General features: G+C 35.1%; 1 protein-coding gene across 7 annotated transcripts in view; it reads right to left on the bottom strand.

Annotated features, from left to right (window-relative positions):
* SLC8A1 (solute carrier family 8 member A1) overlaps window positions 1–14171 on the bottom strand; it is a 414612-nt gene extending 400441 nt beyond the window's left edge. For 6 of the 7 annotated variants that reach the window (XM_063695921.1, XM_063695923.1, XM_063695920.1 and 3 more), the window contains exon 1: window positions 14064–14171. The gene's annotated coding sequence lies outside the window, so the exon portion shown is untranslated. The remainder of the gene's footprint in view (window positions 1–14063) is intronic. The other variant, XM_055377770.2, reaches the window with a different exon arrangement.
* Window positions 14172–15195: the final 1024 nt, after the last annotated feature.

Below are 15195 nucleotides of genomic sequence, written 5' to 3'. Positions count from 1 at the left end.
AAACTAAAGCCAAAGATAAACATGATGGTAAAACAGTACCTGGCTGCTCCAAATTTGTTCAGACATTTTGCAAAAGTAAATTATATGCCAATGTATTAAACCTTTTTACAAGAGAACATTGAACCAGTCAGTAGTCTTTAAGGGACTCTAGAGGTTGAAATAGGAACCACAAGATTGCAAGCATAATTTCAATGTTCAAATTAAAGTCATTCTAACTTCATAAGCTTTAGGGATCTAACACCTATCAGACAGATAAATGCTGTTGGTTTCTGACCTTCACTGGGATTTTTAACATAACTACATAAAATTACTTAAGGCCAAATAGAGAAATATGGACTGAACAATACAATTTAATGTAATCCTCCCTAACAACTGTGCTCAAAGATTGCCAACTCTAGATGAATAGTGAGTGGGTGATGTGCTGCAAGGCTCTGTCCTTGGTTTTGTCCAAATACTTTGTCAAACTATTGGATGAAGATATAAAATCCATTTTCACTACATTTTCAATGGATATCAAAGTTGAAGACTGAAAGCAGGCTAGATGACATTTAGAATCCATAAAAATCTTAATAGAGGAAATTTAATAGGGGTGGATCTGAAGATCCTGCACCTGAGCTCTCAAAATTACCTAAAAACTATTTCTTGGCTGAGTTGGGGCTGTCAACTCGCTCAACATACAAACTAAATTAATAGTAAAATAGAAATAAGAGCACATTCAAAGAAAAACCTTCAGGCACTGATATAAGGCAGAATCCAGTTACATGATAAGAGGATAGACTAAAGAAACTGGAGCCACAGAGAAAATTTGAGAGAAACACAAATAATTGTTGATCTGTGGAGACTTCAAAGAGTGTCACATGGAATAAGAATCATGTTATATATAATCGTAAGGACTGGAACTAGTGGTATTGGACAAAAAGAAGATACTTTTTTCAGTTCATCTCTGTGCTGCGTTTGCTCACGGTGGAGTAGAGGATAACATTGACTTTAGAGTCAGACTTTTCTAGCTCTACTGTAATTAGCTGTGTAACCTTGGACAGATTTCTTTAGCATTTTTCTGTCTCATTTTCCTCATCTAAAAATGAGGATGATAATAGGATCCAGCTCATAAGGTTATTGTTAGGATTTAGTGAGTTAATATATGTAAATCACTGAGAAAAGTGTCTGGCACATAGGAATTGCTTTTGCGCCAACTTCCACTGTTACCAGGAGCAAAAGGTGAGTTGTTCCCCAAGAAACAAGAGAATTAGAGAGATATTCTTCAAGAAGCTTTTAAAAAATTATTGGTCATTTGTAAGCTAGGGTCTGTGAGTTGGTGACAGTTCCCAACTGTCCTAGAGGCTGTCTGCCCACACACTTCCCATCAGAGTTTATGGGGGAGCCAACTGCAGGCAACAGTGTTCATCCCAGGACCTAGGACAATCTTCTGGTTGGTTATCGGACAAGCTCAGGCACTCCTGTCATTGCCAAGCTTATCTTCTAGTCTTCATACTTTAATTTTCCATACATGTCTCTGACTTCTGTGTCAATAACCAAGTCAGAATCTGTTTTTCTGGAACACAGTCTTTGCCGCTGATCCCAAGTCCTTGCTGGAGGATAAGGGCAGTGAAGCAATAAGCCTTTATTTAAAATATTCTCGGGTATAAACTGAAGTCCATGGAGCCACAAGCACAAAGCAAATATTTGATGTTTTATAAAAAGTGGGAAAAGGCTTCTTTCTATCTCGAGATCAGAACAACCTTGAGATTTTACTAGCAGCTACATTAGTGTGTTGTTGTTTCTAGACTGTGGTTTCTGTACACATGTAACAATTCATCATCTTGTACACATTAAATATATACCATCTTTATTGGCCAACTTTTTAAAAAACAAACAAACAAACAAACAAACAACAACAACAAAACCCCCAGGATTTGAAGTATCTCATACTACTGAGTTATCTACCCAGCAATCTAATTAAAATTTCTGGGTCAGATCTTTGAATCATGTTCATCATCCTTTCCACTCTATCTATGGACCATACCTTTCTCATATTGAGTTCCACTCATATTGTGTTTCATTGTTTCTTAAAACAATGAAATCCGTGGACAAATGGCCTTGAGAAACACTGCATTACTATAACCAGTGGCTTCAGTATTCCCAAGACAGATCAACTTATTAAAAGCCCCAATAATTCCTCCAGAATAAATTCCTCTAGAGTAAATTTATCTGAGTTTAACCCAGTAGTTGCTAGTTTGTTCATTCATAAAGTTATTTTTAGCCTGTGGTCCATCAATATCTTATAAATCTAATATTTGGTGAAAAAATGGAACTATTAATTTTAGCAGCCTTTATTTGAACTAAGTATTCATTTATTCTTGAAAAGAGGCTTTTAATTAGGGAAAACATATGTCTCCATTTTCTTGGGACATTCCCAGTTCATTGATGTTGATCCAGTGTCATTATTAATAGCTCCCTCTTTCACTCTGAAAAATATAATTGTTCTGATAATCAATTACATAGACACTGAACCTATAAGGTAAGGTATTATCATCTGACTTTTTTTTTTTTTTTTTTTTTGGCTTTTGCCTCTCTAGTATCTATCCTGCCTACTGCAGCCAGGAAGAACTTTTACAAAGGTAAACTAGATCATTTATTTCTCAGCTCATAATCCTCCAGTGGCTTCTAGGACCCTCAGCCAAATCTATAGCTCTCAAAGACCTAGTGATTTAGCTGCTGGCTATATCTCTGATGTAATGTTCGAAATACTCTCCTACCTGTTCTCAGGGGGCTGCTTACTGTCCCTAGAACATATCAAGTTGTTCCTACTTCAAGGCCTTTCCTTTGCTGCATTTTTCTGTCTGGAAATCTCCCCAGTTATTCACATGACTTGTTTCCTTACTTCATTGAGTTTTCTGCTCAAATTTTATTTCCTGTGATCACCTTATCTAAAAGTGCTTTCTTTTCTCTATCCTTCTCTATCTCTTTATCCTTCTTTACTTTGTATTTGTTTTCTGTATTGTTTGAGTTATATATCAAACACGCCAGTGACATTAACACCCTGGAAACTTCATTAAGTTGTATTTATGTACTCTTTGTAAAACATTTCTGCTATTTTCAGTTCTTCAAGTAAATTAGCAAAATAGTTAGGAAATAATTGCATACATTTGCTCACTTTAGAAGACTGACATTTTAAATAATGTTGTCAAGTTTCATTTATCTCCCTTATTTCTGGATATTTTGATTCACAAGCACTCTCTTTTGACCTGTATGCTTCTTTTGATGAATATGGATGCAATCTACCTTACTTTGGGAAATGTATCTGTAACTAAATCAGTAACTTAGAGGAAAGGAGCTTTCTAGAAATCACCCAGTACATTCTCCTGGTCGGATAGGGAAATATACTAAGGAAGATAAATGTTTCTTTCATGTACTTCAATGTGTGGATGGACATCTATTTTGGTTTGTGCTTCATCATGTCCTTTTGGGAGTTGCCCCTTGCCCACCTAGTAGGGATCTCAATCCAAGGCCTCATCTCCTTTACCACTTATGTGGGACCTGACAAAAGCTTTACAACAAGAATATGTCATCTCCCTGTGGATGCAGAGTGTCCCAGGTCTCAGATTATCTTATAACCAGGAAATCAAAGTGTCAAAGGAACTTTTCCTTCTTTCTACTCAGATGTACTCTGCACCCTCAATCAAGATCTTACCATGAAGCATCAAAGACTGTTTTCATCATCTCTAGACATCTCAACATCATCCTCACAAGAATTTAAATCTCCCCTTGCCCAGCATCCATAGCAATCCTCCAATAGGATTCTGATATGTTCCATTTGGTCCTTTCTAGGCCAATGAATATAGACAGAAAAGCAAACAAAGTGAATATAATCCTAGAAATGGATCTAAATACTATTGAACTTATAGTCACTACAAAACTTTCTTTAGAAAAATTTGTACTCATTGCTACGTGGTTTATTTTCCCAATTTGGCTTCCCTTTCCTCATGTCATTCATCTAACCCACTGAAGAAGGCACAATCATTTAGCCAGACTTCCATCTTCCCTCTCAGGTTTGCGGACTATGGTCTAGTTTTCAACCTCTGCAATTTTCTTTTCTTTAGATTCTCAAATTTCATTAATAAATTATTTGAGGGTGAGGGCTGTGTCTTAGTCATCATTTTATACACCAAAATGTAGTGTTTGAAAGATAGTAGATGTGCAATAAATGCTTGTTGAGTGACTAATAATAACTAATATTTATTGAGTAATTACTAGGTGACAAAAACTAAACATATACTTTATCTTATTGGTTCTTACAATAAGAATATAATTGCATTTTAAAAATACTTTTATTCCTTTAGTACAGTTGTGAAGATTTATTAGAGCATTCAAATACTTTCATGTGACTTTGAATAATAAACACATTACTCAGATTAAGTAAAGAATACTCATTTATTCACTTAATTATTCATCAAACATTAATTATCTACTTTGGGTCAGGAAATAGCAGTCCATATGCAATATAAGGAAGATGTCACAGATCTGATCACATTCCTGGTTAGAACCCTTACCTCCTACTCTACAGCCACTGATTTCAGAACAAAGTTCCAACTTATTAGCAATATACGTGATTCTCATCATCGCCTCTTCAATCTTATTCCTGACTATCTCATACCTAAAAGCTCGAGCAATAGCAAAACCCTAATAGAGATTAGGCTAGTGGTTATCCTTGAGGGGAAAATGGTCTGGAACGAGGGATAAAGGGGCCTTCTGAAGTACTGAGGATGGTTCTGTTTCTTGATCTATTTGATGGGTATATGGGTCAATTCCATTAATGAAAATTCCTTGAGCTGCATAATCACATGTTTCTGTAGGTGTAATATACCTCAATAAAGAGTAAACAAAAGAAAACAACAAGGCACCTTTTGTAATAATGAACTATTTCTAGTTTCCCATCCATAATTTGTCTTAATTTTCCCTTTTCTCTAGACTTTGCATATGCTGCTCCCTCAACCCACATCTCTACTGGTCTGTGCCATTAACTCTGTCTCATAGTTCTCACTGAGCTGCTTTGCAATGGCCTGTTTTTGCATACTCTAAGTTCTTCAGAACCATGTCTCCAGCTACTAAATGAACTTGGTATAGTGAGATAGTCACACAATTACACTGGTGTACTTTTTATTCAACATAGTGCTAGAAGTCCTATCTAGAGCAATGAGACAACAGAAGGATATAAAGGCCATCCATATTTGACAGGAAAGAGTCAAACTGTCCTTGTTTGCCGATGATACAATCTGGTTTTGGAAAAACCAAAAGACTCCACATGAAAGCCATTCAACTGATAAACAAATTTAGTAAAGTTGCAAGATACAAAATCAACACACAGAATTTAGTAGCATTTCCATATGCCAACAGTGAACAATATAAAAAAGAAATAAAAAGTAATCCCATTTACATTAGCCACACATAAAATTAAATACCTAGGAATTAACTTAACCAAAGAAGTGAAAGATTACTACAATGAAAACGATAAAACATTGATGAAAGGAATTGAAGAGGACAACAAAAAATGGAAAATTAATCCATAATCATGGATTGGAAGAACCAATATTGTTAAAATATCTGTATTACCCAAAGCAATCTACAGAGTCAATGCAATTCCTATCAAAATGCCGATAACATTCTTCACTGAAATAGAAAAAATAGTCCTAAAATTTATATGAGACTACAAAAGACCCAGAATAGCTGAAGCTATCCTAAGCAAAAGAACAAAATTGGAGGAATCACACTACCTGGCTTCAAATTATAATGCAGAGCTAGAGTAAATAAAACAGCAGGTTACTGGCATAAAAACAGACACATAGACCAATGGAACAGAGAACCCAGAAACAAATCCACACACCTATAGATAGTGAACTCAGTTTTACAAAGTTGCCAAGAACATACACTGGGAAAAAGACAGTCTCTTCAGTAAATAGGCCTAGGAAAACTGAATATCCATATGTAGAAGAATGAAACTGGACCTCTGTCTCTCGCTAAATACAATCAAATAAAAATGGATTAGAGACTTAAATCTAAGACCTCAAACCATGAAACTACTACAAGAAAACCTTGAAAAACATCTCCAGCACATTGGTCTGGGCAAAGATTTCTTGAGCAATACCCCACAAGCACAGGCAACCAAAGCAAAAATGGATAAATGGGATCACATCAATTTAAAAAGCTTCTGTACAGCAAATAATACAATCAACAAAGTGAAGAGGCAACCCACAGAATGAGAGAAAAATATTTGCAAATTACCCATCTGACAAGGGATTAATAACCAGAATATATAAGGAGCTCAAACAACTCTATGAGATACATTCTAATAATCAGATTTTTAAAAATGGCAGCAGATTTGAATAGACATTTCTCAAAAGAAGACATACAAATGGTAAACAGGCATATGAAAATGTGCTCAACACTACTGATCATCAGAGAAATGCAAATCAAAACTACAATGTGATATCTCACCCCAGGTAAAATGGCTTTTACACAACACACAGGCAATAACAAATGCTGGTGAGGATGTGGTGTAAAGGAACCCTTTGTACACTCTTGGTGGGAATGTAAATTAGTACAACCACTATGGAGAACAGTTTGAAGGTTCCTCAAAAACTAAGAATTGAGCTACATATAATCCAGTAATTCCACTGCTGGGTATATACCCTGCAAAAAAGGATATCAATATATGGAAGTGATATCTGTACTCCTATGTTTGTTGCAGCACTGCTTATAATACCTAAGATTTGGAAGCACCCTAAGCATCTATCAACAAATGAATGGATAAAGAAAATGTGGCACATATACACAATGGTGTACTATTTAGTTTTGATGTTTCTAAACATCAAAAGAATTGAACTCATAGACATAGAGAATAGAAGGATGGTTACCAGGGGCTGGCAAGGGTAGTTAGGGGATGTGGGGAAGGCTAATGGGTACAAAAATAGTTAGAAAGAATGAATAAGACCTACTATTTGCTAGCACATCAGGGTGACTGTAGTCAATAACAATTTAATTGTACATTTTAAAGTATTGTAAAGAGTCTAATGGGATTGTTTATAACTCAAAGGATAAATGCTTGAGGGGATGGAGATCCCATTCCCCATGATGTGCTTATTTCACATTGCATGCCTGTATCCAAACATCTCATGTACCCCATAAATATATATACTATGTACCCACAAAACATTTTTAAAAATTACAAAAATAGAAAAAAGTAAAAAAGTCACATTGGTGGAAAATGCTCATAGAGCTCAATTCTAGGTGCTATGGAAACACAATAAATGTGTGCATGCATACACACCTACAAATACTCAAACATCTTCTATAGTAGGCTGAATATAAGTCAAAGGGGAGCAGTTGATTTGTGCAATTGTCATTCCCCAACAAAAACAACAATAACAATATTCAGAACACTTATCTGTACTTTTAGATTCGCTATGCATACATATTTGGAGTACTGGTGTTAAAGATGTCCATGGAGCTTAAATAGGCATTCTGTAAGTTAGGCATCCCACTCTTTTCACATGTAGACTCGTTAAATCACTTGTCCCAGATGTTAAAACCATAGGTCCATGTCAAATTAATTCCCTTAGATAAATGACTAATCTTGAGTTAGCCTAATTTCAGTACTGAGAGGTTAGGGGGCACACCAAATCAGTTACTCTTTGTCTGGTTTCTAAACCATCGTTGAACATAACAAGCTTGTGCTCAGATTACCTTCTGCAGAATTTCTCAGAGCTGGTCATGTGTTAGTGTGCCCTCTGGCACCTGAGATGGAGACACATTTTATGCAATATTTCATAGATCCTTTTTTTTTTTTTGACCATGGAAAGCTTTACTTCACCAAAGATATGAAAAGACCATTCTTTTCCAACCAAATTTTGAAAACTGTGATTTGGAAGTTTACAACGTTGGTGAATTTTTGGAGGTCTGTTTCTCACCTATTTAATGAATATTTACTGTATCTTTCCTCGAAGAGTAGACACAATTATCCAGTAATTTGGGCATGGTAACCCAAATGGATTATTGAGAAGAAAAACCAAGTTTTGGGGGCATATACTCTTTAGAATGGTTATCTATTTAGTCTGTGTTCCCCAAAAGAGCATGGACGTTTACCTTGGCTCAGGGACACATGTATTGAACATAAGCTAAATTCATAAATGTTATGTAAATTTAGTTTCTTTATAACAAAACTTTGGGATTTGGTTTTTAGCATATTGGGTTCTTATTTTGTCTTCCAAATCTTTACATTCCTCAGGAAGGTATAATTGTATAAATTACTCTAGTTTATTGTTGACATGGTTGTTGATAATTTTAAAAAATGTAATCTATCAGGGTCTATAGATTTATGGGACCTGAAGGAATTCAATTTTGTGTTTAAATCTCTAATCTCATTAGTTGTTTTTCCTTTCCCCTGCCTGTAGTAGGGCAGTAGATATTTATCTTTTTAAGCAAAAGAATATTTAAATATTAATGATAGCAAAATCATCTCTGGGAAAATGATATAATAAGCGTTCTTAAATCTGTGGTAGAGTGAAAATAGGGTTAGAAGGTGGACATGACCTCTATTCCTCCGCACATGTCTGATAGAATGTGAGGAAGAAAGAGATAAACTTTCATTTCATTCCCTTTTACAAAAGTACAACAACTGATCAATTTCCCTACACCTTATATGTAAAATTATTACTTTATAACTTTTACAAAACTAAATGCACAACTCACAAAATTGGTAAAAATTGTATGTTGAATTTCCAAAGGTCATATGCTCATAAGCAAATGTAAGTTAATTGTCGAGTGGATGTCTTATTGTTCATTTTAGATTAATGAATTTAAAATTAAATGAAATTTAGCATGTATGGGTGATAGGTCCCTCAATATAATACTAACTTTCATTTAAATGATTCTTATCTCATTTTCCAATCATCTTTACTTACATAATGTTGCAGAGTGAAGGGAAGGGTGTTAAACATTTCAACATACGTTGATTGAAACATGATTAATATGATAGGCAGGGAGACTACAAGGATGAAATACGGCCACAAAATAATAATTTAACTCTGATATTCAAAGAATGTCTACTCAACACTTTGGAAATGTTAGTTCATAAAGAGCATTTAATCTTATTTTTTATAGAGTTGGTATTCACAAAAACTTTTTCAAGTGATTATTTATTAAACTAAGTGGACTATAATCTGAGAATAATAATAATATTATTTTGCTCTTACTCCTTGCCATAACACTACTGAATATCTTTCACACATTAATTTTATTATTTGCTTTCATTTTTAAAAGGCAAGGAAATGACTGTGGAGCAGTGTAGAACAGAGCTTAAATGCAGGCTTCAAATCCTACTTCCTCTTTTTACTAGATCTTGGGCATATTATTTAACTTTTCTGTGTGTCAGGGTTTCCATCTGTAAAATGGGTGACTATCTCATAGGGCTAATTGTCAGAATTAATAAATTAATACCTGTAATTTGCTTAGAAGTGTGCTTGGAAAATAGTAAAACCTTCATACATATCAAGATAGTTTTTAGGTGACTTGCCCAGCATGGCAGAAAGTAGCATAGTTGGGATTTGAACATAGATTTGTCTGAATCTAGAACTCAGGATTTTAACTGCAACAACAAAAAGACTTTTTATTTCATAGAATGTATTTTATCTATATAAGTGAAGCAATAAAAGTAGTAAAGATTTAAAAGTAGTTTGTTAGAATTGTGTTTCTTTGCATTAAATTCAACAATAGCTTGCAATTGGCAATGGTTCTTAGAATCATTTCATATATAATTGCACTTTATCTCTCAGAAGGCAAGCTGATGGGAAGATTAAGGAACTAGAGTTCTAATGATTATTGTGTATTATTATTTATTGGAATCTAACACATTGCTCAGAATAGAGTAAATATTCAATGGAGTCTTCTTTCTCATTTACCTAAAACAGCTGGTTCAGAAAATGATTCAAGACATTTCCTCATCCTCATCATTTCTGTTAAGGTATGATTTCATTTTTAAAAGTTCAGGAAGTTCTCGACACTTCCTAGAAAGGTAAAAGTAAAAAAAAAAAAAGCATGATTTTCCTTTTCTAGAATAAATTTGCCAATTTTTTAGAAAATTGTTGCTATCCAAAATTAACTAACATGCTCTTTCAATATGTCTGTTTGATGATTTTCTAAAACAATATAAAATTTCATTTAGTATCTGTAGTTAAGAACCATAATGTCACATATATATATTTTATAGCTTTCAATAATTGTGGGTAGCATTCACATAGGATTCAAGCTAAGGAGTATGATAGATATCAAATAGACACATATCAATCCTTTATTATAGAGAAAACTTCCTTTTAAACATGCTGAAACTTTTAAAATAAGAATTCTCTGTTAGCAAAGAATATACCATCGATAAAACTTCCAAAGAAATTATCCTGGGAGAAAGTACATATTTTTCCTAATCTTCAGCTGTGGTTTTGTTAACTCCTCTTCTGAAATAAATTAGACTGGCAACCACTTTTCTTTAATTGCATAAAGGAAATGATTCTTAATCTTGGTTTCACATTAGAACTCCATGGGATGGACTTAAATTACCCTTGTCTGGACCCCACTAACATTTAATTCCTCAGGGGTGCAATGTGGGCATCACCTACCCTACGTGATTTTCATGTGCAATCAGAGTTGATAACCATGGCTCATATCAGGGAAATAAATCAATGGGATAAGGGAGGCCATTTTCTCCTCAACAGTACCAAATGCCTCTTGAATTTGTTTCCCTTGTATTACTTCACAGATCTTAAAACTACATTGAAAATTCTCTGGCATACAATCTTCTTCCAATACCTTGTCATGAGACTTGAAAACGTCATGTAACTTTAAGATAAAAAATTGAAAGCGGTTCTTCATAGGCAGATCATGTCTGATCAGAATACCAGGTGAACTGGATCCTAGGAAACCTTCACCTTCCAATGATTGAAGGTGGAGAAATCCTATAGCCTTTCTGGCCTTCAGATTCCTTACCAGCACCTTTGCCTAGTCTCAGGCCTTTTGTGTCATTTTTAACGTTCTTAAAATCTTTACTATTCTGTCAGGGACCACTCAGTGTCTCCCAGCTTTTAATCACCTGATCAAGGGGATTCGGAATTTTTTTTTTTTTTTAAGAATTGCCAATAATATCTTTCCCCTTGAAACATAAAGACCTTTTCTGTGGGCCAAAATTTTCCAGGCTTCTAGAAGAGTACATTCCTATTCTTACTTTCATACAAACTCTCTCCCAACATTCAGAAATACTCTTCCCCATCAAATCCTCTAAAAAGTGCTTCCTCCTCTTGTCATTGTCACACCATAGACCAGGCCCACAGCTATCCAGACAGGTCTCATCATGTAGACAGAAGCCTCCAACCTGTGCTCTATGCTATTTGGAACTATTTCAAATTTTTTCATCATACTTAACCACCATGAATTTGCTTCATACCTCAGCTAACTATAACAAGATCATTAACAGCCTTTTTTTTTATTTTTATTTTTTTTCCGGTGGAGTCTCGCTCTGTTGTCCAGGCTGGAGTGCAGCGGCATGATCTCGGCTCAAAGCAATCTCCGCCTCCCAGCAATCTCCGCCTCCCAGGTTCAAGTGATTCTCCTGCCTCAGCCTCCCGAGTAGCTGGGATTACAGGCATGCACCACCACACCTGGCTAATTTTTGTATTTTTAGTAGAGACCGGGTTTCACTATGTTGGCCAGGAGGGTCTTGATCTCTTGACCTCATGGTCTGCCCTCCTCAGCCTCCCAAAGTGCTGGGATTACAGGCGTGAGCCACCGTGCCCGGCCGCCATTTTGTTTATTTATTTATTATTTTTTTACGTAAGACTGCCAACACCTTCAATTTTCCTCTCAAAATATGATTTCTTTAAGATTTTCTAGATGTATAGTCATCACTAAATGCTTAAGAAGTCATGAAATAAAAGGGCAAGTAGCTTGACTGTCATGAATTTTCTTCCACAAATGTTGACATAGTATATACAAAATTAGCAGTAAGTCATTGTGTATTACTTATATTATGCTTCTTGGATTAGTTTTCAAGAGAAAAAACAGGAGCAGACATTTCTCATGAGGAGTGCACACTTGAAATGCACTTGGCAGTAGGCAAACGAGAAGATAGTAGCTGATATCATATATGCATTGCATCTGTTCACAAACACTAGTGGCATCATTTATGTCAACCTTTTACATATTGAAAATTGCAAAGACTCCTGCTGTGCTGTTTCTTTTGAGAAGCCGGCTGGTATGTAGTATTTAATTAAGTATTTTAAAGCCATCTTTTCGTAGGCCTGTTCCACTTTAGCAAAAGTTATGACAGCTTGTCTCTGTTAGTTTAAAAAAAGAAGGCATAGTTTATTCTCTCTCTGTCTTTCTAACTCTCTCACAAATATAGAATATTAGTATTTTTAAGTAAAGTAAAATAGCCTATTTTAGAAATATAGAAATATGTTATTTTAATGTGCTTTCAATGTAAATAGACATATAAAAGAATAATTTGATGGAAACAATCCTTTAGTATTGTAATTATTTTAATAATTATAGTGGACTATTGAAATAAAAGCACATTTCCTCTTTCTCTGCCACTTTTTTGGTGTAATGGGACATTCAGAGCTTGAAAGAAACCACCACATAAGTAGTTATTTCATCTGTATCTGTTAAATGAATTGCTTTTCCCAGACATCTAATTTATCCAGAGAACATCTCCTTGGTCAGTATTACAAATTGTTTTTATTTTCTTACACTTGCTTATTAATAATTTTCCATGTCACGTCTGTCATCAGAGAAGGAAGGTCACATTCAATATTTCTCCATTTCTCTTTTTTCCCACTCATACTCTAGATTGAAAACTTAGCTAAGTAAAAACAATTGGTTCAAATCTTATTTGAATTATGGACACATTATTCTCAGTAAAATAAATCTTGAGTTTAAATCCCATTATCTTGTGTAAATTTTTTTTAATTCAATCTTGGCAAAACATGCATATTTTAAAGATATGACCTATAATTTTTCCTCTTGACTTTTGTGTTTGGCAGGAGTTCACAGACTTTGCTAACAATTTTAACAGATATGCTTTAATTTAATAACTACAATTTGGTAATTAGCTGGAGCCGCATTTCAAAATGCAATTGATATGATTTGGCTGGGTTTATCTGTATTCTAGAAAATACAGGACAGTCGTATAGATACAGGTGTTGTTACTCTGTTCATATTCACACTTTTACCTTGCATCATTCCTGAGACACAGAATTTTTGATATTCTGCCACAATCTATTCCCAAAACATCACTGATGACAAAACGATAATAATCTTTGGAAACATTTCCTCTCAAGTTCCAAAGTTTTCAGTCAGTAGCAAAAAAAGAAAGAAGACAAAATTTTAAAGGTGCTGAGAAAAGCCCAGGGCTCACAGCTGGTTTCAGCAACTTCAACTTGCGTAAGACCCCGTGTTTGTGAAAACAACCCAAGAATCTTTGAACAGGATGTAATCAACCTCCGAACTGCTGAGAAATATTGCAAAAATGACTTCAGCTGCCAAAAATAATGTCGTTTACAAGCAGCTCTTCCTATGTCTAAGGAAGAACTAGTCACACATGCGAGTTTTTGCTGGCTTGAGAACAAGCAAGGAAAAAGACAAATCCCACCTACCCTAGCCTAAAATACACAGTGAGTCTCAGAACCCCGCGGAAGCTGTGGCTCATTTCTAAAGGTGCTGGCAATATCGAGGAAGACTTGTATCCACAAAATTCCAAATGGTAAGTGACCCAGGACAGAGGGATTTTATTTGGCAGCAAATCTGTGTTGTCACTTTCCTTCCGTAGCAAAGCTTCCCTGTCTTGTGGAGGCAGAGCTGTTAAATACCTCTTAGTCACTAGCCCCAACCTATTTTTTTTGTTTGTTTGTTTTTCTTTTCAAAATATTATCTGGCACCTTCCCTTAAAGGACATCAAGGGCTCTGGAGGAAATATTTGCAAATGATCCTTTATAGAAGTTCCATCACAAAAGCCCGGCACCTACCTCTGTCAAGCTTTGGCTGCTCAGTCCGCATGGGCTGGATGTGAAAAAAGATCCCAGTATGATGGCTTCTCTAAATTTACCAGAAAGAAAGGACCCGGGATGCTTGTCCTTTAAGTGTCTCTAAACATGGTTTGCATAGCTGGATCTCAGCTTATCTGTGCCTTTCGGCTTTCGCTTCCATACATGGATCTGTTCCCAACAGTAACTCCAAGCTGTCGAAAAGAAGCTATCTGGCAGCTCTCTGCTTCATCCAACACATGGATGATAAAAATACACATATAGCGATTCTTCCAGCCAGGCCCATTTCCCACCACATGATCCTGCCACTATGCTTTTTTTTTTTTTCCAAAACACTTTTGAGATTGGCATTTCTACTCTCCAAATATTTAGATCATAACCAATTTTTACCTGATTCTCACATAAAGCTTTTAGGGTGTGGGTTCGCCTAGCTTTATGAAAACTGAGAGACAATTATGGTTCCTTACTAGAGTCTTCATCCTTAAAGATTCTAGTGACAGCATGCATATGGGACCTGTGAAATGTTTAATGAATGAATGAATTTATAAACGAATGGCTGAACAGATGAATAACACTGTATGTGAATGAAAAATACGTACTTTACATATTTACTTAACTGGGAATAGTGGTTAACATTTTGGATTATTTGTCTTCAAGGAAAAGATAGCAGAGGGTAAAAGTTATCAATATCTCTAAGAGAGAAGAAGCTGTTATTTTAAACAGCTTCTCATATAGGGTATTGTGGCAGTTCCCATTAAACTACTTTCTAGAACATAGTTTAAGATTTATAATTTTTTTAAAAAAATTAAAGAATGTAAATATGAATAGAATACTAATTGCTACATTTGTTAATTGTCAAGGATAGTTTAAATGACAGATATCTGTGACCTAAATGTTAGATGGGGGATAAATTCTGCTCTGCGTGGTGGAGAAGTACTCCCTTAGGGGGTTGCTGAAGCTCTGCTTAACACCCCAGTTCTTTAGAAACTTCACTTCTCATTTTTAACATTTATTTCTCTCATTTTTTCCAACTTGTTAATCTTGTGCAACAAGAGGTCAAAATATAGAGAGAAAGAGAAGAGAGAGAATTTCAAAATAACAATTTTCCATTGAT

Source organism: Gorilla gorilla, chromosome 12, assembly GCF_029281585.2.
Source record: "Gorilla gorilla gorilla isolate KB3781 chromosome 12, NHGRI_mGorGor1-v2.1_pri, whole genome shotgun sequence".
In the NCBI taxonomy this organism is placed as follows: Eukaryota; Metazoa; Chordata; class Mammalia; order Primates; family Hominidae; genus Gorilla; species Gorilla gorilla.
This window is presented reverse-complemented; position numbering and strand designations above follow the sequence as displayed.